The sequence below is a fragment of the Hyla sarda genome, chromosome 5, assembly GCF_029499605.1.
Source record: "Hyla sarda isolate aHylSar1 chromosome 5, aHylSar1.hap1, whole genome shotgun sequence".
Lineage (NCBI taxonomy): Eukaryota > Metazoa > Chordata > Amphibia > Anura > Hylidae > Hyla > Hyla sarda.
In genome coordinates, this window is record NC_079193.1 from 71881436 (window position 1) to 71906395 (window position 24960).

Below are 24960 nucleotides of genomic sequence, written 5' to 3' on the forward strand. Positions count from 1 at the left end.
TGGTTGCTCAGATAACTCACAGCTCGGCAGCAGACGGTGCAATGTTCTGCTCCTTGTGTTGACCTTAGATCTGAAAGGTCATATAGACAACATCCGCAACAAACACTGCTCCTGCCCTGACCCCACTGCTCCACCACGCAGCACTCCTCTCCCCACACTTCCTGACTGCTGTGGGAGATGATCGCACTTTTTTACATTCCACAGCTGTGTCTGGGAACATAGGTTCATGAGAACCTTGGAATTCATCAGATAAATAACATGTCTGAATCATTTCAGCTATTTGTCTTTATGACATTTTACCTGTCTGCAAGGCTCTGTTCACACCATATTTATGTTGTCTAAAAAAAAAAAAAGAAAAAAAAAAAAGTACTGTCTAAAACAGGGTTTTCCAAAGAGTGAGCCTCCAGCTGTCGCAAAACTATAAATCAATCAATAAATAAATATATTATAGAACTATTTCAGTGATTAAAGGGGTACTCCGCTGCCCAAGTGTCCAGAATATTTTGTTCCGAACGCTGGGTGCGAGCTACGGGGGTCGTGATGTCATGCCCACGCCCCCTTTTGACGTCACGCCACGCCCCCTCAATGCAAGTCTATGGGAGGGGGCATAGCCCCCTCCCATAGACTTGCATTGAGGGGGCGTGGCGTGACATCATGACCCCCGCAGCGGCACCCAGTGCTTGGAACAAAAATGTTCCAGATGCTGGGGCAGTGGAGTATCCCTTTAAAGGGGTATTCCAGGAAAAAAATTTTTTATATATATCAACTGACTCCAGAAAGTTAAACAGATTTGTAAATTACTTCTATTAAAAAATCTTAATCCTTTCAGTACTTATGAGCTTCTGAAGTTAAGGTTGTTCTTTTCTGTCTAAGTAATCTCTGATGACACCTGTCTCGGGAACCGCCCAGTTTAGAAGCAAATCCCCATAGCAAACCTCTTCTAAACTGGGCGGTTCCTGAGACACATGTCATCAGAGATTACTTAGACAGAAAAGAACAACCTAAACTTCAGAAGCTCATAAGTACTGAAAGGATTAAGATTTTTTAATAGAAGTAATTTACAAATCTGTTTAACTTTCTGGAGCCAGTTGATATATAAAAAAAGTTTTTTTCCTGGATAACCCCTTTAAAGCCAAAATGAAGCCAAGTCCATGCCTGCCACATGAGTTAAAACAGGTAAGCACAAGGCCTACACAAGAACCTCTACATTATTTCCTAATCATAGCCTATGATCCACTTAAAAGTGTTTCTCTAAGGGTAACTAAACTATTGTCAGATGTTTCTAGCTAAAGTGTTACGTTCATGTTGTAACCCATGAAATTCGAAGCATTCCTAGTTCTCAGTTCACTCTTTTTTTTCCATGCAATTGACAGTATACATCTGGAATCAACCTAGACATATGGTTAAAACATATGCTTAAATTGTCTCCTTTTGGCATATGTCTGGCAGGTGTACAAATGGATACTTTGCTTTACTGCATCGAAAGTCGTGGGCTACAGATCTTCAAAGGGTTAAACAAGTATAGAAAAATAAAGCTACTGTTTTTCCCCAAAATAGTGCCACCCCTGTCCTTGGGTTGTGTGTGGTATTACAACTTGGCTCCATTTATTTCAATGGGTCTAAGCTGCAATACCACACACAACCTGAGGACAGTCATGGTGCTGTTTATGGAAGAAATCAACTTTGTTTTTCTATTCCTGGATAACTCCTTTAAAGGGGTACTCCGCCCCTAGACATCTTATCCCCTATCCTTTGGATAAGATGTCTGATCACGGGGGTCCCGCCTCTCCTGCAGCACCCCCTGTCATCTGCTGCACGGAATGAACTTCGTCCCATGCCTGATGATGGGCGATACAGGGGCCGGAGTATCGTGACGTCATGGTCCCGCCTCCTCAATACAAGTCTATGGGGGGGCTGTCACGCCCCCCCATAAACTTGCATTGAGGGGGCAGGCCGTGACGTCATGAGGGGGCGGGGCCATGACGCTACGATACTCCGGTCCCTGTATCACCCGTCATCAGGCATGGAGCAAAGTTCGCTCCATGCAGCAGATGACAGGGGGTGCTGCAGGAGAGATTGCGGGGGTTCCCAGCAGCAGGACCCCCGTGATCAGACATCTTATCCCCTACCCTTTGGATAAGATGCAATAAGATGCGGATATGTTCAGATGTATAGGATCGCAAATTGTGTACAATTGTATGTCAACAAACCTTTTTTTTCACGCATACATACATTCTGCCATTCTTTACATCAGTGTTTTCCAGAGAGTGCGCATCCAGCTGTTGCAAAACTACAACTCCCAGCATAACCGGACATAGATATGTATATTATTTATTTAGTTATTATTTATTTTATTTTTTTAATTTTGTTTTCCTTAATATTGTAAAACGTTTTCTTTAACTTATAAAGACATGGAGGAAGTGAGGGCATGCTGGGAGTTGTAGTTTTGCAACAGCTGGAAAAACGCAGGAAAACCCTGATGTAAAAAAACATGTCTTTTTCTATTCTTTACATTAACATTGGCAAAACTACAATTTCCAGCATGCCGAAACAGCCTTTGGCAGGAGATGCACTGTTTGAAAAACATTTTAAACATTAAATAAAAACACTGTTTATTAAATAAAATAAATATAATAATAATAACAAAACAACAATAATAATAACAATAATAATAATGAATAACAATATATGCATATATATATATATATATATATATATATGTGTGTGTGTGTATAAATTGTATTATTATTATATATATTTTTCCTTAATATTGTAAAACATTTTCCTTTAAAGTGTACCCGTCAGATCCAACAAAATTTTTTTTTTAAATATATCACTCAGTACCTAATCCTGACCATGTACATCTAATTTTTATGTGTCTAGCACCTTTATTTATTTTTTTATTACACTTATAAATTTAGGTCACTAGTCTAAATTCCTCTCAAAGGGAGGGGGTGTGGCCTCACTGTGCAGGTCTCCGCCCCCTCCCTCAGTATACTGTCTGCTCACATCTCCCCTAGCATTAGCAAAACTACAACTCCCAGCTTGTCCTCACTGACAGTAGCAGGACACAAGCTGACAGTGGGAGGATTTTTCCTCCAGCTCTGAGCCCTGCGCTCACAGCTGTCAATCAAGGAAGTGTGTCCATGACATAGGTGATGATGCATGGACACGGCAGGACTAGTATGTGTCAAGCAGGCGGGGGGGGGGGGAGTTGTTTGACTGGATTTTTCAGCATGAAATACTGAAAATTTTCTAATGAAAGCAATTGCAAAACCTATTGTTTTCATTCGTTTTTGTATCTGACAGTGCCCATTTAACTCATAAAGACATGAAGAGAAATTGAATGGTTGAATTGCAAACAATGACCTACTTTTTCTGTTGATCAGTTTGAATGAATGAAAAAGAAATAAAATAAATAAATAAATATTAAAGTGTACTGTATATTCACAGTTAAACAAGTACAGTAAAAGCCTCCCCTTATTTATTGGTAGCTCCTATTTTTGTAAATGTTCCTCACATGTGTAGAGGGAATAGCAGTGTGTATTTGTTTTGTACAGTACTCGTACATCCCCAGATTAATTATAGTCTGCAGAGTCCTATGAGATCACTGGAGGTGCCTCAGATATCTACACACCCAAATGACTAATTGTTTTTAGCGCCACCTGTTACAACCTGCAGCTGCGGAGACATTTTCATGAGCGATAATCATGGCGTTTAATTTAGGAGCCAGAACTGAGTATAAACAAGAATTAGACACAAGTACAATACGTCCCCAAAGGTCTGGGCTCACAGGGAATCTATTAAACCCACACAAACTGTTATGAGAAGCCGAATTTGTCAGCTCCCAGCCACATACTTCCAGATTACTTTCATTCAGACTCCAAGGCACTGACAAGTAGTTCCCCCGACCTTCTGCCCCACAACAGCGATGATTCTGTGTTGCTAGAAATAGAAGATACAGTATATACAGTGACTCTGAGTAAGGGTGCACATAAATAGAGTTCCAGGTTCTGTTACAAGGATTATGTCATTCTAATTCCTGGAGTACTTCTGGAGTCTGCTAATATAATTCAGGACAGAAAAGCCCTTTAATTCAGATTGTTTACTGAAAAACTTAAATGGGCACTGCCAGATCCAAAAACTTTGTATATGTTGTTTCCAATTAAAATTAAAGACCTTTGTTTAATTTTTTGTTTGAAAATTTCATAAAGAAAATGGCTCCTGAAAATCCCACCATTAGGGGTTCCCATACCTACTGGGACACTAACTAGTCCTGTGGTAGCATTAGGCTTGTCCATGAGTCATGGACAAGAGATGACTCATGGACGAGGCTGCATGAGCAGACACACCAATCACCTCCCACCACCACAAGGGAGGGACACGCCCCTTCCCCTTAGAGGATTTATAACACTGTGAGCTAATGAAAAGAGGGATTTTTATAATAAATATAGGTGATAGAGGCATACAAATTATGTACATGGTCAGGATTAGGTACTGAGTAACATACAAATTTTTTTTTTGTGTGGTATCTGACAGGTACGTTTTAAGCTGTGAAATTAAAGGGGTTCTCCGGTAGAATTTTTTTTAAATCAACTGGTGTCACAAAGTTAAACAGATTTGTAAATTACTTCAATGTAAAAATCGTATTCCTTCCCGCACTTATCAGCTGCTGTATGCTTCAGGGGAAGTTGTGTAGTTCTTTCCAGTCTGACCACAGTGCTCTCTGCTGACACCTCTGTCTGTGTCAGGAGCTGTCCAGAGTAGAAGCAAATCCCCATAGCAAACCTCTCCTGCTCTAGACAGTTCCTGACACGGACAGAGTCGTCAGCAGAGAGCACTGTAGTCAGACTGGAAAAAACTACACAACCTCTGGAGCATACAGCAGCTGATAATTACTGGAAGGATTAAGATTTTTAAATAAAAGTAATTTACAAATCTGTATAACTTTCTGGCACCAGTTGATTCAAAAGAAATGTTTTCCACTGGAGTACCCCTTTAATTTCACAGCTCAAAACATACCTGTCAGATCCCACAAAAAAAATGTATGCATGTGTGCACTGCATGTGTGTGTATATCTATAGATATGTGTGCACTGCATGTGTGTGTATATCTATAGATATGTGTGCACTGCATGTGTGTGTATATCTATAGATAGGTATGCACTGCATGTGTGTGTATATCTATAGATATGTGTGCACTGCATGTGTGTGTATATCTATAGATATGTATGCACTGCATGTGTGTATATCTATAGATATGTATGCACTGCATGTGTGTGTATATCTATAGATATGTATGCACTGCATGTGTGTGTATATCTATAGATATGTGTGCACTGCATGTGTGTGTATCTATAGATATGTGTGCACTGCATGTGTGTGTATATCTATAGATATGTGTGCACTGCATATGTGCGTATATCTATAGATATGTGTGCACTGCATGTGTGCGTATATCTATAGATATGTGTGCACTGCATATGTGCGTATATCTCTAGATATGTGTGCACTGCATGTGTGCGTATATCTATAGATATGTGTGCACTGCATGTGTGTGTATATCTATAGATATGTATGCACTGCATGTGTGTGTATATCTATAGATATGTGTGCACTGCATGTGTGTGTATATCTATAGATATGTGTGCACTGCATGTGTGTGTATATCTATAGATATGTGTGCACTGCATGTGTGTGTATATCTATAGATATGTATGCACTGCCTGTGTGTGTATATCTATAGATATGTATGCACTGCATGTGTGTGTATATCGATAGATATGTGTGCACTGCATGTGTGTGTATATCTATAGATATGTGTGCACTGCATGTGTGCGTATATCTATAGATATGTGTGCACTGCATGTGTGTATATCTATAGATATGTATGCACTGCATGTGTGTATATCTATAGATATGTATGCACTGCATGTGTGTATATCTATAGATATGTATGCACTGCATGTGTGCGTATATCTATAGATATGTGTGCACTGCATGTGTGTGTATATCTATAGATATGTGTGCACTGCATGTGTGTATATCTCTAGATATGTGTGCACTGCATGTGTGCGTATATCTATAGATATGTGTGCACTGCATGTGTGTGTATATCTATAGATATGTATGCACTGCATGTGTGTATATCTATAGATATGTATGCACTGCATGTGTGTATATCTATAGATATGTATGCACTGCATGTGTGCGTATATCTATAGATATGTGTGCACTGCATGTGTGTGTATATCTATAGATATGTATGCACTGCATGTGTGTATATCTATAGATATGTATGCACTGCATGTGTGTATATCTATAGATATGTATGCACTGCATGTGTGCGTATATCTATAGATATGTGTGCACTGCATGTGTGTGTATATCTATAGATATGTGTGCACTGCATGTGTGTATATCTATAGATATGTGTGCACTGCATGTGTGCGTATATCTATAGATATGTACGCACTGCATGTGTGTGTATATCTATAGATATGTGTGCACTGCATGTGTGCGTATATCTATAGATATGTGTGCACTGCATGTGTGTGTATATCTATAGATATGTATGCACTGCATGTGTGTGTGTGCATAACATGTTAAAAGTCTTGCCAAGTTGTGTCAATTTGGTGCTGGATTGTTGTGAATTTCGGTGTTGAATATCTAAAAATAAAAAATCTATATGAAGGAAAGTTATTGGGGCTTCTTAACCATAAGCCGTGAATGCAGCTTTGAAAAAAGGTTTGGTTAATAATGATTTTAATTGCTTTTCATTAAAGCTGATATCATTGTGCCACTCACCTTAGGATATCTCATGCCAAGACAAAAGGTAAGGAAGGACACATCTGTATAATATTTAGTCAGCTCTCTGGCCATTGTTATTGCCTAGACAGCCAGTTACCTTGTCTGCCCCTGTAATGGGGAGTATTCAGACTTCTTGACTAGGGAAGTAATAAATTATGCCCAAATAGGCTAATATTTCTAATAACATATTCAATATATATATATATATATATATATATATATATATATATATAACTCAACGTGTGTATGTATGTTCCAGCATCATGCCTAAATGGCTAAAGATATTAACATGAAACTTGGAACACGTTACTTATATGTCAACAACAAACATAGGATAGGTAATTTAACCCTTACTCACCCCCATTTGCCAGGGGCGGGATTTATGTTTAAAGTCCCATACAAGTCTATGGGAAATATATGTTACTGCATAACTTCCAACCGGCTGGAAATATTTTGCTAATACTTAGTCACATGTTACTTATATGTCAACTTAAAATATAGGATAGTAAATTTAACCCTTAACTACCCCCATTTGTGAGGGTCAGGGTTTTTGTTTAAAGTCCCATGCAAATCAATGGGAAATGTACGGCTGGAGATATTTCAATACCTGGTACACATATTACTGGTCGGGATAGGAGGTCGGGATATGAGGCCGGGATAGGAGGATGGGATAGGAGGACCGGGATAAGAGGACCGGGATAGGAGGACCGGGATAGGAGGACCGGGATAGGAGGTCGGGATAGGAAGTCGAGATAGGAGGTCGAGATAGGAGGTCGAGATAGGAGGACGGGATAGGAGGACGAGATAGGAGGACGGGATAGGAGGTGGGGATAGGAGGACGGAATAGGAGGACGGGATAAGAGGACGGGATAGGAGGTCGAGATAGGAGGTCGAGATAGGAGGTCGGGATAGGAGGTCGGGATAGGAGGTCGGGATATGAGGATGGGATATGGGATTGGGATATGACAATAATATATGAGGACGGGATATGAAGTCAAAAGCTTCCTCCTTTGTTTATTTTCCTCCCCAACAAGGATTAGGAAGGAAAAACCGGGCAACGCCGGGTACTCCGCTAGTATATATATATATAGACAAAGAATAAGTCAGCCAGCACTTTAGTTGATACCAAACTATTATATGGACCTGGCCTACAGGTGCACGCTACTAGGCTAGATATACAGCAACAGAAGAATGCAGCAGCACACTGCCAGCACAAGGATATAGGTGCAACATGAATATGCAGTTAAAACATGAAGAGCTATACAGCTATGGTGTAATAGATGCAAATGTGAAACTATGAAATAGTGAGGCACTTAGCTTGCAAATTTGTCTCCGCCGGCGGTCAAATAGCTTGGACCGTCCCACCGCGATAAGGTGGCCTCCTTGGGATGGACCCTACACTGTGAATATGCCTCTGTGTGAACAGTTCAGTAAGCATGGCAGGGTCTGGAACATCCAAGACAACTTATATACACACACCTGATAGAGGTGGGTGGGGTGCAAGGCCAACATGGAGGTAGCCACTCCCCCGTATGTGCAATACAGACAAAGAATAAGTCAGCCAGCACTTTAGTTGATACCAAACTATTATATGGACCTGGCCTACAGGTGCACGCTACTAGGAGGCCACCTTATCGCGGTGGGACGGTCCAAGCTATTTGACCGCCGGCGGAGATAATTTGCGAGCTAAGTGCCTCACTATCTCATAGTATCACATTTGCATCTATTACACCATAGCTGTATAGCTCTTCATGTTTTAACTGCATATTCATGTTGCACCTATATCCTTGTGCTGGCAGTGTGCTGCTGCATTCTTCTGTTGCTGTATATCTAGCCTAGTAGCGTGCACCTGTAGGCCAGGTCCATATAATAGTTTGGTATCAACTAAAGTGCTGGCTGACTTATTCTTTGTCTGTATTACACATACGGGGGAGTGGCTACCTCCATGTTGGCCTTGCACCCCACCCACCTCTATCAGGTGTGTATATAAGGTGTCTTGGATGTTCCAGATCCTGCCATGCTTACTGAACTGTTCACACAGAGGCATATTCACAATGTAGGGTCCGTCCCAAGGAGGCCACCTTATCGCGGTGGGACGGTCCAAGCTATTTGACCGCCGGCGGAGACAAATTTGCGAGCTAAGTGCCTCACTATCTCATAGTTTCACATTTGCATCTATTACACCATAGCTGTATAGCTCTTCATGTTTTAACTGCATATTCATGTTGCACCTATATCTTTGTGCTGGCAGTGTGCTGCTGCATTCTTCTGCTGCTGTATATATATATATATATATATATATATATATATATATATATATACAGTGGTCCCTCAAGTTACAATATTAATTAGTTCCAGGACGACCATTGTATGTTGAGACCATAACTCTATGGAAACCTGGTACAGTAACCCCCCGACCTACGATGGCCCCGACATATGATAAATTCGACATACGATGGCCTCTCTGAGGCCATCGCATGTCGATGTCAGCATCAACATACGATGCTTTTATATGTCGGGGCCATCGCATTAACTGCTATCCGACAGCGCAAAATGCTTAAGCTGCTGTCGGATAGCAGGGTAATGTGCCCCAGCAGGTTCACTTACCTATCCCCGCTGCTCCGGGTCCACTTCGCGATCCTCCGGTGTCTTGCGCATCTTCTTCAGGGTCCGGGCCTTGCTTTCCGGAGTCGTTGTTACGTCACTACGCACGCCGCGCCGGCGCAGCAGCGTAATAACGTCACCGGAAAGCAAGGCCCGGACCCTGCAGAAGATGCGCAAGACACCGGAGGATCACGAAGAAGACACCGGAGCAGCGGGACAGCATCGGGAGCCCCTGGAACAGCAGCGGGAGCGGTGAGGACCTGGTCCGGAGCGACGGGGACAGGTGAGTACAGATGCCTATACTTTACATTGCACGGATCCCTCAACATACGATGGATTCGACAAACGATGGGTCGTTTGGAACGAATTACCATCGTATGTTGAGGGACCACTGTAATTGGTTCTGAAGCCACCAAAGCCACCCTGTACTGTAGGGGGCGCTACCAGACACCAGTTAGTGCATGCACTTCAGTAATACATGGGTTTTACCAGTGAATGCCCATTCTGATTGGTCAGACCTTCCAGCCATTGACACGTTTCACAGATCTGGACTGTCCGTAGCATTGTATGTTGAGTCTGGTTTCAAGTTACAATGTTCCAGAAAAGAACATTGTATGTTGAAACTGTTTTATGTTGAGGCCATTATAAGTTGAGGGATCACTATATAATGTCCCAGTACAGGACATGGTCCTGTACTACCCTTAGGCCCTGTCAGGTGGAGACCCTCAGTGACCTTGGGGCTCCCCTGCAGGGTCTTCCCGTGTTATTTCCAGATTGTTGTGTATACTGCTTTAATTTATAGACAGGATCCTAATGTATAGCTAGTCTAGAGGACCTGTGAGTGGTTGTCTCAAGGACCTGTAAGTCTGTCACATGTTATGTTATGCAGTCACATGATTTGTTGTCACATGTTCTACCAAAGAGCACCAGCTTAACCTATGACCCGCAGCTTGACCAATGGGCTTTAGTCCAGCCCCCATACTATATAAAGAGGTGGTCATTACAAGTCACTCTCTTCTTTTTGAGATCAGTCTTTACTAGGGTTGCCACCTTTCCCTCAGAAAAATACCGGTCATGGGTGTGGCTATGTGGGGGTGGAGCTACAAAAGGGGAGGGGCCAGATTGCACAGGGGCTGAGGGATCAGGGGTTTAAGAAACGGCACGGGGGATGGGAGGGGGGTTTAAGAAATGGCATAGGGGATTCGAGGGATACAATATATATGCGGGGGGAATTTTCCTATATCGCACAAAAAATTTACATTTAGAGAATACCTACCAAAACCCTATTTATGCCAGCGGCGGCAGTAGTGGTGGTGCGCGACAGCAACGCTGGCTCTCTGTGATGACGAGTGACGTCCCCCTGCGCAACGTCAGATAAACAGGCTAATCAGACAGTATCACACATGACAGGATTAGCTACACAGGCTCAGCTCACAGTATCACACATGACAGGATTAGATACACAGGCTCAGCAGACAGTATCCCACATGACAGGATTAGATACACAGGCTCAGCTCACAGTATCACACATGACAGGATTAGATACACAGGCTCAGCAGATAGTATCCCACATGACAGATTTGGATATACAGGCTCAGCAGACAGTATCACACATGACAGGATTAGCTACACAGGCTCAGCTCACAGTATCACACATGACAGGATTAGATACACAGGCTCAGCAGACAGTATCCCACATGACAGGATTAGCTACACAGGCTCAGCTCACAGTATCACACATGACAGGATTAGATACACAGGCTCAGCAGACAGTATCGCACATGACAGGATTAGATACACAGGCTCATATCATACATGACAGATTTGGATATACAGGCTCAGCAGACAGTATCACACATGACAGGATTAGATACAGAGCGGAGCAGATAGTTTCACACATTAAAACATTAAATCAGTGTTTCCCAACCAGGGTGCCTCCAGCTATTGCAAAACTACAACTCCCAGCATGCCCGGACAGCCAAAGGCTGTCTGGGCATGCTGGGAGTAATAGTTTTGCAACAGCTGGAGGCACCTTGGTTGGGAAACACAGCATTAAATACACAATTTTGCAGAGAGGTCTCACCAGTCTCTTGTCTTCACTTTCTCCTTTCCCCGGGCGGCTCCAGGTTAAGGAATGTCCAGGGTTGAGGAGGAATGGGGTGGGCAATTATTTATCCCATGGGGCCACATGAGAAACTAAAAGTATTGTGGAGGGCCGGGTAGTTTTTCCCCAGATTAGGCAGCATAGTTGTCCCCCAGATCAGGCAGCATAGTTGTCCCCCAGATTAGGAGCACAGATGTCCCCCAGATTAGGCAGCATAGTTGTCCCCCAGATCAGGCAGCATAGTTGTCCCCCAAATTAGGAGTATAGTTGTCCCCCAGATCAGGCAGCATAATTGTCCCCCAGATCAGGCAGCATAGTTGTCCCCCAGATCAGGCAGCATAGTTGTCCCCCAGATCAGGCAGCATAGTTGTCCCCCAAATTAGGAGCATAGTTGTCCCCCAGATTAGGCAGCATAATTGTCCCCCAGATAAAGCAGCATAGTTGTCCCCCAGATTAGGAGCATAGTTGTCCCCCAGGTTAGGAGCATAGTTGTCCCCCAGATTAGGCAGCATAGATGTAACCCAGATTAGGCAGCATTGATGTAACCCAGATTAGGCAGCATAGATGTAACCCAGATTGGGCAGCATAGATGTAACCCAGATTGGGCAGCATAGATGTAACCCAGATTAGGCAGCATAGTTGTCCCCCAGATTAGGAGCATAGTTGTCCCCCAGATTAGGCAGCATAGATGTAACCCAGATTAGGCAGCATAGATGTAACCCAGATTAGGCAGCATATTGTCCCCCAGATTAGGAGCACAGTTGTCCCCCAGATTAGGAGCACAGTTGTCCCCCAGATTAGGCAGCATAGTTGTCCCCCAGATTAGGAGCACAGTTGTCCCCCAGATTAGGAGCACAGTTGTCCCCCAGATTAGGAGCATAGTTGTACCCCAGATTAGGCAGTTTACCCCCCCCCCCCCCCCACACACACACACACACACACATACACATATATATATATATATATATATATACACAGAGACACATGCACAGACACATATAAACACAGACACTCACCCGCCCTGCGCACCAGAGGGAGACAGGATACAGGGCCTCTCCTCTCCTCTCCCTGCTCTGCCTGTGGAGGGTTGTAAGACTGCACGGGGCAGAGAGAAGGAGGGGGAGGGGGAGAGAGGAGACAGGAGGTGCACGCCCCCTCCCCAGCACTGTACAATCTCTTCCTGTCATCGCACGGAGCTCTCCCTGTCACAGGCTGGTGGTGTCAGACCTGGGCATTGTACGGCCGGTCATGAAAGCAGTGCTGTTCTGGGGATGCTGCTCCGTCCGCCCCTGTCAGTGAATAAAAAATACCGGCCATTGCATGGCCGGTATTTTTCATCCAAATTTACCGGCACAGCCCGGAATGTAGATGAAAATACCGGCTGTGCCGGTAAAATACCGGCAGGGTGGCAACCCTAGTCTTTACTGAGAACCAGCAAACACCAGAGATTTCAGTACTAGTGATCAGCTACCTGGAAGGTCACAAAGCTACAGTCATTCCAGTAAGTCAAAAGTCTATGTCTGCTGTCAATACCAGTAGTCAAGTCCTGCATATAGTCAAGCCTCAAGATAATTGTCTCAAGTCTATTACAAGTATAATTGGTCCTAGTAAGCTGTGAGGTCTTCTGTGTTCCTGGCCACCTCCCTGGGAATCTGGCCTAGCTGTGAAGATAATTCCATCTGTCTTAAACTCAGTAATGCCTCTGTTAGACTATAACTGGTTGTGGACTCTCCTTTCCTTAACTAGCCATTGGAATAGCGGAGATACCGTTCGTGTGGTTCCGGTATCAAAAACCACTCTGGCGTCACAAACACTAGGGGTTAATAACATTTTGCCCCAGGGTTAATACCATCTGATCTCACTACCTACACCGCTACACTCGTGGTCCACACACACACACACACACACACACATATATATATATATATATATATATATATATATATATATATATATGTCCAGATATAAAACATACATAGGCCTCATAGATTAACACCATCTCAGAGAAAATGTTGACTTGTTGCCATTTTCTAGTTAACGTATAATATTTCCAGTTCAGCTCAGTAAATGTTATCAACATGAATGTGATGTGACAGTCACAGAGAGTTGGAGCTTATTAAACTTGTCATTACTATCATAGAATAGACAACAATACAGAGTATGAAATAAACATAAATCTAAAATGCTGATGTCTGGCAACCAGGGATAAGAAGGATCAGCTATGTGGGGTGTAAACATCAGTTGATTCTTGTCTAAACAATTGTGTTTCATTTATTAGTTGCTGATAAAAATGAAAGAAGCGAGCTGATTGGTTGCTATGGGCAACTCCCATAGGGGGAGATTTATCAAAACCTGCGCAGAGGAAAAGTTGCTGAGTTGCCCATAGCAAGCAATCAGCTCTCTTCTTTCATTTTTTATCAAGGCCTCTGCAAAATGAAAGAAGCGATCTGATTGGTTGCTATGGGAAACTGGGCAACTTTTCCTCTGGACAGGTTTTGATAAATCTCCCCTATGTGGCTATTAGAGATGAGCGAACTTACAGTAAATTCGATTCGTCACGAACTTCTCGGCTCGGCAGTTGATGGCTTTTCCTGCATAAATTAGTTCAGCTTTCCGGTGCTCCGATGGGCTGGAAAAGGTGGATACAGTCCTAGGAGACTCTTTTCTAGGAATGTATCCACCTTTTCCAGCCCACCGGAGCACCTGAAGGCTGAACTAATTTACGCAGGAAAAGTCATCAACTGCCGAGCCGAGAAGTTCGTGACGAATCGAATTTACTGTAAGTTCGCTCATCTCTAGTGGCTATGTTCACACAGCAAAATGAATTCAGCATGAATCTTCCGCACGGACATTCTGCAGCAGCAGAGTCCCATTGATTTCAAATGGAATTTGAATTCAATGTTTCCGCAAGGAAATGCATTGCCATCTATGAGAAAGTGCATTTCCCAGTGGTTCTAGAGCCAGCATGTTCTGCCGGTGCTCCGCTGTCTGTGGAATGTCCGCACGGAGATTTTCTGATTCCACCATGTGAACATCTAGAGCCTGTCTAGGTACTAATGTTTTTCTGCTGCGTATTTAGCTACATGTTAAAAATCTTGTCCCACATTTTGCATGTGAATATCGATCTCCTAATATTTGCGGATTTTGTCATTCAGGCTTTGATGTCATAGCAACATCTTGTTCTAAAACATTGCACAATCCAAAGTCCCCACAGCTGTCTGACCCTTACTCCTCGCCTACTTCATATGGTAATGAGGTGTTGTTCTTAGTGCAACAGGTCTGTCATTTAGTTTTCTTGTGGGTATTCTCCTTTTAAAACGAATTGTTAAATCCCTCCACCCCAGGGGTGCAGCTTTTCACTTGGGAAATCCTTGCCTGACTGCAGGAGGGCAAACTTTTAGCTATTGTCTCATCTGATTCTCCACTAGAATTTACTGTAGACAAAAAAAATAATAACTACGGTAAACCTTCTTCTAGCTTATTCACAGGATATGCCATAGATAGGTGGGGAATGGGGATCCCCTGCTCTACCTGGTGGGTGACCGATGCATCCAGGTGGAGAATTTTAGAGGAGGTGGCTGTCCATGTGTGTGGATCTCAACAATAGATCACCATAGCGATCCAAAAAAAAAAAAACCTATTTCCCTTATATAAAAACTTTTATGGACATTTATCAACGGGTTTAGTCAGGTTTTCTTTACTTTAATTGTCGCAAAATTGTCGCAGCTGCGACTACGCGATTTTTCGGGCGACATTTTGACTGGAAAGCGAGAAAAGCAAGTTTTCCAAAAATTAACTACGTAGTAATCATTTTAAAATGGACTACGGGTAGTCAGGTGTTTATTAACTGCGACAGTCGCAACTGCGCAAAAAAAAGTCGCAACATGGTTAAAAATTGACTAAATTTGCTCCAGCTCAAACATGGAGCAGAAAAAGCTACTACCAAAGTAAAAAAGGAAAAATTGCTTACGTGAAAGAAAATTATCAACAGGCTGAAAGCAGTTGATAAATAAGTCACACATAAGCAAAAAAAAAAAAAGTAAGGAAAAAATTACTAAAAAAAGGAATGGTAAGCAAAGATGTATGTAGTCCAGCTCACTCCCTCAGCCCGTCGCGCCAGGACCGGCGTGGGCAACGCCGACTGGAACCAACAAACAGAAGCAAAATGTCCAGCGCGAGTATCAAGGAACAGGATGTTTTATTCCAATAAAAGCCAAAAAGACCAGGAGAACATGACAAGGTGACGCGTTTCGGTCCTAAAACTGGACCTTAGTCATAAAAAAGGAATACATAAGCAAACATTGATAAATGTCCCTCTTTGTACTTTATTAATTTTTACTTCACACTTAGAACAAACAGATTCAAATTCCAGTGCCAATCTCTCCATGTAGTAGACACAAAAGGTGCCAACCTGGCTACCTGAAACTACCGTAGTTATATGAATGTCGCATGCACCTGCAGTGTGCGATGCGAATGGAGACAGCACTGTATTTAAAATCAGTTCTCAGCCCCCCTCTGGGGGGCTGAGAACTGATTTTAAATACAGTGCTGTCTCCATTCGCATCACACACTGTGCAGGTGCATGCGACATTCATATAACTAGTTTCAGGTAGCCAGGTTGGCACCTTTTGTGTCTACTACATGGAGAGATTGGCACTGGAATTTGAATCTGTTTGTTCTAAGTGTGAAGGAAAATTAATAAAGTACAAAGTTTTTATATAAGGGAAATAGTTTTTTTATTTGGATCGCTACGGTGATCTATAAGTAGTTGGGATTAAGCTCACCCGCCATATATAGGTCTATTGGTTGTTTGGAATGGATCTCAACAATAACTATCGTTGGAGTGATGGAAAGATCTGAGCTGTAGGGAAGGGTAAAATTTTCTTGCAGCGGCCCCACAGGGTACTCCGCCCATAGACATCCTTTGGATAGGGATGAGACATCCTTTGGATAGGGGATAAGATGTCTTGGGGCGGAGTACCCCTTTAAGCAGTACAGTGGCCTTTTGACAGGGAAGGATAGGACAGGTCCTCCAGAGAAAGAGCACTGTCCAGAAGGTGAAGCTCCTGAACAGGGGAACCCCTCTATTAATTCAGAGTGACTAAATAGGGTATAAGATAAAGCCCCAAACAACTTTCTTTCTTGACTCCCCTTTAAGTTCCTATGGAGGAGAAAGGGATAAGTGTATTACAGCATGTGGAAGTAATAGAAATGGTGGGTCCCCACTATTAGCCATGGTAGAGAGACTCAGTAAGACTTCTGGAATAGGCCGGATCATGTATTGCTGGGTTACCCTGTAACTCCTAGATGCCAGGTGGCCCCAGGGACGAGAACTGTTGGAGCTGAAGGAGACTCATCTGTTATTTCTGACACTGGTGGGTAGACCAGCTGCCTGGACCAGTGTATACCTGGAGGGGATAGCTTCACCTAAAGCTGCTGTGATCTCCCCAGGATTGACTTTCTGCCCAAACAGAGGAGGTCGTCACCTTGAGAGAGGCGCCTTATGGAAGGTTAGGGGCCTGCAGCTGAACAAGTCCATTGGGATAAAAGGCTGGAACCATTCATGGGAAGAAGGGGTCCAGGTTCAGGGACCAACTGCAAAGAAAGTGTATTTACATAAATTCTGCATGAGCTGGGCCACTATGCTCAAAACTAGGGTTGCAGAGAATGTGAGCTACCGGTGTTACCTGTCCTCCAGAGTCCAGACTCAACTATGCTGGACAAGTGGTGGAGGAGGAGGCCAATAGACTCCTGACTTAGGTCTTCGTGGTGAGACCGAGTGCAGCTTTTGGACTTTGGGATGCCCCTGCCTGTGTACATACTGTATGCCCGCCTCTGCAGGAATGGTGCATGGCAGAGGGGTACTGTGCACTAGAGGACTGGCATTGCAATACAGGTTCTGTGTCTATTCCCATCACTGTCACCCCTATATTTAAAGGGGTACTCCTGTGGAAAACTTTTTTTTTAATCAACTGGTGCCAGAAAGTTAAACAGATTTGTAAATCACTTCTATTAAAAAATCTTAATCCTTCCAGTACTTTTTAGAAGCTGTATACTAAAGAGAAATCCAAAAAAGAAATGCATTTCCTCTGATGTCATGACCACAGTGCTCTCTGCTGACCTCTGCTGTCCATTTTAGGAACTGACCAGAGCAGAGGAAAATCCCCATAGCAAACATATGCTGCTCTGGACAGTTCCTAAAATGGACAGCAGAGGTCAGCAGAGAGCACTGTGGTCATGACATCAGAGGAAATGCATTTCTCTTTCGGATTTCTCTGTAGTATACAGCTTCTAAAAAGTATTGGAAGGATTAAGATTTTTTCATAGAAGTGATTTACAAATCTGTTTACCTTTCTGGCACCAGTTGATTTAAAAAAAAAGTTTTCCATGGGAGTACCCCTTTAACACTAGGTCTCAGGCTAATGGGTCGGGATCTAGAATCCAATAGATTAAGGAGAGCCTGTGGGGGGGGGGGGGGCAATGCTGGGGACATAATTTTAAAAACTATGAGTGATTTAGACACGTGGCTGAAGTATTCAAGCGTGACATCGGAGTAGATTTGTCATATCACATTTTTTACGCTACACATGCTAATCCCTTACTCTCATCTCTATTATTTAGAACGGCATCAACACTGACAGCATCAAGGCTGGGGCAGGCATGGTGCGGGTCCGTTGGCAACCAGAAGGCATACATTTAAGATATTTTGAACATTTTTGTTGCATGGGTAAGATTAATCACTTAAAGCTTTTAAGCATTGGCTTATGTACTGCAGTATACTAGGATATCTGTGGTTTACCTATTGCATTCTATACAGCACTGGGTATGTTTGCCTTTAATAAAGGGGATTTTATTCCATGAATACCATATGTGCCTTACTTATTATTTTCACCCCCTCTAGGATAGATAGGAGATATTTGAAACTCGGATCCATCCAATTCAATAGGATGAGCTGCAGTACCAGGCACAGCCTGTTGGCAGGAGTGGCGCTGTTACGGGGGGGGCAGACTTTTTTTTCAATTATTATTTAAAAAATTCTCTGCAGCCTTTCTAATCCATTCTGCTCCCTAATGACAAACAGCATAAACATGTCGTTGTGGAAGCAGCCAGGAAGTTCTGCTTGGTCTATAGTACAGAGGTGTGACAGGATCCTGCTGTGTTTCTAACTAGAATTTAGGGGGATTCTAAGCAAGAAGATGGCAGAAGATAGTGGTTAAACAATGCCTCTATTGACACAAGCAACAAGATGAATCTTGCTTCAAAAGCTTTGCAGATGAAGAGCCCTGGGGCAGAAGGCCGCCTGCAGAGAGCGAGGGAGCCAAACTGGGAACGAGGGTGTGGAGATGATAAAAAGACATTTCATTCAGTCTACAAAGATGTGATGGGACCGCCAGGATTCCTGACCAGTGCAGGCTGGGGGTATCTGCCCTAGTGGAGGAATCAATATAGAAACTGACAAATATCTTCTGGGACAGATACAGATGTGTTCCCCAGACTGTAAGCACCAACAGATCCAGATCCACTACAACCCTCAGCGGGAATGCTGGACACCTTTTTTGGATTTCACACTTGTTAGCAATAGGACTGCTACCTCTACTGGTGGGAGAAGGGCGCAGCATATACAGCTATAAATATATATATATGTGGTGAACCAGTACAGAATCACGTGTTCTTCTGTACTTCTGCCCATCCTGTGTGGCAGATGCTGCTTTGGTGTCCATCTTGGGCCCACTCTCCTCAGGACTCTGTATAATTCACTATATAATGTAATGTTATGCAGGGGTTAATGTATTTTCTTTGCACCTGTTACACCTGTTTTCATGAGCCTTGTTGTTAGGGGAGTATGCAAAGGTGAACCATGTGACTTATCTGGCCAATGGGAAGGCTCTAAATACCTCCCATCTATCTCTCTCTCTTGCTGTGGTACAGTTTGGTGAAGTGTGAAGTCTGTCTATGAGGTGATTCTGAAGGAGGCCTGAGGCCTAGTCCAGCAACCATGCATCTACTACCACTTAGCCCCTGTACACAGGTGAAAGTCAAAGCCTTGCGGTAAGCCTTACAGTCCAGGGATCAATTCAAGTCAAGTTAGTCAAGTCCAAGTAACTAAAGTCTAGCGTGGACTGCATACAAATCTAGTCAGTCAAATACAGCACAATCAACTATAAGTCCCAGCAAGCCGATAAGCTTCCTAAAGTTCACCCTGCATCCCCTTCATGCTAATCTGAGCTGTAACCTATTGTACCATCTTTCCAACCTCATCCGTAACCTTGCGTCGGAGTAATTATTTGCCATATGCCTGGCACAGGAGAAACTGGTCTACCTCAGGTGGTGTATAGGTCAACCATGCCCTGGCATCTCAAAATGATTAATTACCCTTACCCAACACCACACACACACATATATATATATATATATATATCCTGCATCTAGGAATACTAGTGGCATATAGTAAGGCTGGGTTTACACGTTGGACACCGGAATTGGGATTTACGCAGCAGAAACATTCTGTCATGTGCACAGTGCAGTAGAAACCAATTGAGATCAGCATGTAGAAAAGGGATCACATTGATCCATATTATTGTTGTTAAGTTACTAGTAAAATTCTACTATATTAGGACAATTTAAACGTTGCCATAGATATACAGTATGTGGAAGATAAACAGTATTAAAATATGTGTGGAGTGTGTTGTGGAATCATCAGTACAATGTATGGCGGTATTAGTAGCACAGTGTATGGTGCCTATATATGTACAGTATATTGTGGTATCATGTGTGCAGTGTTTACGGGATAAAGTGGTATTGTGAGTACAGCATATAGTAGTATTGTGATTATAGTATATGGTGGTAATGTGATTACAGTTGTATAGGGGTATATTGAGTACAAAATATGGTGATATTGTAAGTACAGTATATATTTAGTATAGTATATGGTGGTATTGTGAGTACAGTATATAGTGGTATTTTTGGTACAGTATTTTGTGGTATTGTAAGTACACTATATAGTGGTATTGTGAGTACAGTATATAGTGGAATTTTGAGCACAGTAAATGGTGGTATTGTAAGTACACTATATGGTGGTATTGTGAGTACAGTATATAGTGGTATTTTTGGTACAGTATTTTGTGGTATTGTAAGTACACTATATGGTGGTATTGTGAGTAGAATATACAGTGGTATTTTGAGTACAGTATATGGTGATATTGTAAGTACAGTCTATAGTATAGTATATAGTGGCATTTTGAATACAGTATATAGTGGTATTGTAAGTACACTATACAGTGGTATTGTGAGTACAGTATATAGTGTTTTTTGAGTATAGAATATGGTGATATTGTAAGTACAGTCTACAGCATAGTGAGTATAGTATATGGTGGTATTGTGAGTACATTATATGGTGGTATTATGGGTATAGCATATAGTGGCATTTTGAATACAGTATATGGTGGTATTGTGAGTACAGTATATCTGATGGTAAGAAATGTACTGCATGCTGCATTACTCTATCACATGGTTTCCCAAGCAGTGTGCCTCCAGCTGTTCCAAAACTACAACTCTTAGCATGCATGGACAGCCTTTGGCTGTCCGGGCATACTGGGAGTTGTAGTTAGCTAGAGGCACCCTGCTTGGGAAACACTGCTCTAGTATCTGGAAGTGACAGAAGCATGTAATGGAATACGATTGGTCCACCCTATATCTTCTGTTTTGGTTGGTAGTAGACATTGTTCTGGTGGCTTTGTACTATTGAAACCAAAGATCAATTATCCCAAGATAGTAATGATGATTAATTCTTGTGAGTCTCCATCCCAGACCCTTATACCGCCGACGCTCAGCCTAAAGACTGACTTTATCTCTCTCTGCGTTATGAAACATCTCTTTATTGCTTGTAATACCATTTTAGATCCACTCGATTTCACAGTTTCTATTTTTAACTATAAAGAGCTCTATTTTTAACTCTTTTGTCAGTTTCTATTAGCGATTTGAAAACATCTCGGTCGTCAGCATCGTGCTGTATACAGACTGGAGAAGTCATTGTTACTTTACAGGTCCATTTAACAAAATAAAAACTAATTGAATCGTCATGGAGGCTGGAGAATAGTGGTGCTATACTGCTATGTAGAACATTATTATGATCACTATTGGGCACATATTTACCCCCTGATATATATATATATATATATATATATATCATTTTTCCCCAGTGTATATATATATATATATATATATATATATATAATAAATATAGAAATCCAAATGGTAGGTAATTAATCCAGTAGGTGCCCGCGGTCATATGAGCCTTGTTAAGGGACTCCCAGTGTGAGACCACTGAAACGTCTTTTCTTGTTAAGATGGAATAAATCACCTTTATTTGCACTTATTTTGGTGTGCTGCGGTCCTTTTCCTTTTTTATAGTATAAATATATATTTTTTATGATATAAATATATTGTTTATATTAATAAATATAAATGTGTGTGTGTGTGTGTATATATATATATATATATATATAATATACTGTATATATGTGTGTATGTATATATATATATATATATATATATATATATATATATATATATAAAGCCAAACCTTCATCTCATTCTTATATATCATAATATTGGGGATAAATGGCCCAAAACATAACCCTCGAAGCATAACTGAATATTACGTTATTGATCCTGTTGGACAGTTCCCATTAGGGCTACATTTATACAGGAATTTTGAAGGGAATGGCTAACTGTGGGGGCCACTGGGTGTTAGTAGACGTACCTTGTTCACTTCATGACGCCAGGGCACTGTTTATCTGATCCACGGTCAGAAGGAATGAAGCAGTCTTCCTGGGCCAGACACGATGAGCCAATAAACACACTGACGTCAGGTTACGGTTAGCAGCATTTACTGGGCTTGTGAAGGTGGTAAAACACAAACAGCTGGTGTGAGAGTGCAGCGTACCCCTTGCGAGCCTTGTTACTGTTCTGAGACTTGTGGTGCTTTTTCACCAGACGGAATTGTAGAATTTGATCTTCTGGTACCTATTATCCTTCCAGGGCACTGTAAACTATTCTGCAGGGGCATGAATCTTCCCCGCGAGTGACACTTGTAGGATGACCAGTAGTGAACTGAAGTAGCTTAGGACACACGACACAGCACACCTGAGCTTGGCTGTTCAGGAGCGCACACTGGGTGAACTATCTGGGCACTCACACTAGAGGGAACTGACTCCTCCCCTGTACCTCACTATACAGAGGGGACTTTTGGGGTCTCATTGGCCCACATGGTAACATGGGGTTCACTGCTCACATTTTTAAAGGCACAGTAACATATCTAACTTACATACATGAAAAAATAACAAAATTAATTTAAAGAAAATATATGACTTATTTCACAATACTCACACAATTGCTCTACTGAAGAACGTCAGTGGGTCCAACACTCTGTGCTGCCAGGCTGCCCGAGTCAGTCCTCAACCACGGGACAGCCACTTGTGCTTGGACACCACATAACCATCTAATGTGTATAGTGACATCCTGACACTCCCCTGATGGGAGATGTTGGGAAGAGAGGAGGATCTCATCTTGCATTACTTTTTTTGTCTTTGAGAAGATAAACCACCATCAGAGGTGTCTGGCAGCTGCTTTCTCCTCTCTCCCAGTTCTGAAAACATGCGCAATTGGATGAGCAGAATACACATGTGCATAAAATGTATGGCCAGATAAAAAAAAAAACAACTTTTGACACGTCTTAGCACAGTGTTTTCCAACGACTGTGCCTCCAGCTGTTGCAAAACTACAACTACCAGTTTTAAACCGTATGCGTTCTGAATTTAGATGTCCAGTTGCATCAGTTTTTGAAAAAAAAAATGTGTAACACTTTCTTCCAATAAAGTTCAGATTGTTGTATTTAAAATTTCAAGGAAAGTAGGTGTGGTTTAACTTGTGCAAGAAAAAAACGTATCCCACCTGAGAGCTCCGGCTGTCAGGATCCGGATACTGTGAGGATACTGGTGGTGGATCCTCTGTGTCAGTGAGGTGATGACGTGGGCCGTACCAGGGGAACCGAGTCTAAGGGGTTACTGGTATTCACCAGAGCCCGCCGCAAAGCGGGATGGACTTGCAGCGGCAGGTAACCCCCAGGTCGTTCCACCCGATAGCGACTCAACCCCAACTGACGGCTGAGACAGGCGCGGTACAAGGGATTAGGCAAGAGCAAGGTCGGACGTAGCAGAAGGTCAGGGCAGGCAGCAAGGATCGTAGTCAGGGGCAACGGCAGGAGGTCTGGAACACTGGCTTGGGACATGCAAGGAAACGCTTTCACTGGCACTGAGGCAACAAGATCCGGCGATGCTGGGAAGGGGAAGTGAGGTTTCATACTGAGGCCACAGGTGAGAGCACTGATTGAGCCAGGCGCCAATCAGTGGCGCACTGGCCCTTTAAATCGCAGAGAGCCGGCGCGCGCGCCCTAGGGATCGGTGCCGTGCGTGCCGGGACTGAGCCGACGGGGGACAGGAGAGGTGAGGTGACCGGGACGTGAGCCGCGAGCGGGCGCGTCCCGCTACGCAGGTCGCGTCCCCGCCGGTGACATTGATGCAGCGCTCCCGGTCAGCGGGTCTGACCTGGGCGCTGCGAGAAGGTGAACGCCGCGAGCGCTCCGGGGAGGAGCGAGGACCTGGAGAGCTCGGCGTAACACCGGCTTTTTGCTCCCCGCACATCCAGCTACCTGTATGCCGTTTGCTGTACAGACACTGAAAATAAAAGCATCGCTTGGCAACTTACATTTCTGGGTGAGTGCAGCTTTATTCTCTTCTACGTTCTTGTGTATCCCACCGTAGGCCCGTCCGCTTTTCATTGACTTTAATGTAAAAAAAAATAAAAAATGTATACGGCTCGTATACGGGTTTTAAACAGGACACAAAACCATAGTAGACTACCATTTTGTGTACAGTAAGACAAATGCACAAAACCCTACACGACCAAAAACTTACACAAACGGATGCTTCTTGTTGAGTACAGAATATAGTGGTATTTTGAGCACAGCATATGGTGGTATTGTCAGTACAGTCTATAGCATAGTGAGTATACTTTTTAGCATGGGATGTCTATGTATACAGATTTTTATTTGGTTGTACAGTGGTCCCTCAACATACGATGGTAATCCGTTCCAAACGGACCATCGTTTGTTGAAATCATCGTATGTTGAGGGAACCGTGCAATGTAAAGTATAGGACAGTGGTCTACAACCTGCGGACCTCCAGATGTTGCAAAACTACAACACCCAGCATGCCCAGACAGCCGTTGGCTGTCCGGGCATGCTGGGAGTTGTAGTTTTGCAACATCTGGAGGTCCGCAGGTTGAAGACCACTGGCATAGGAAGTTGTACTCACCTGTCCCCGCCGCTCTGGACCGTCACCGCTCGTCACCGCTGCCCTGGATGTCACCGTCTATCGCTGTTGC

The 24960-nt window shown here is 43.0% G+C and overlaps 1 long non-coding RNA gene across 1 annotated transcript in view; it reads left to right on the top strand.

Moving 5' to 3' along the window:
- The window catches only part of LOC130273229 (uncharacterized), a 71471-nt gene extending 49836 nt beyond the window's left edge, over positions 1–21635 (top strand). Inside the window, exons 2-3 of the long non-coding RNA XR_008843919.1 lie at positions 18139–18244; positions 18424–21635. This is a non-coding gene — a long non-coding RNA (uncharacterized LOC130273229). The remainder of the gene's footprint in view (positions 1–18138; positions 18245–18423) is intronic.
- Positions 21636–24960: the final 3325 nt, after the last annotated feature.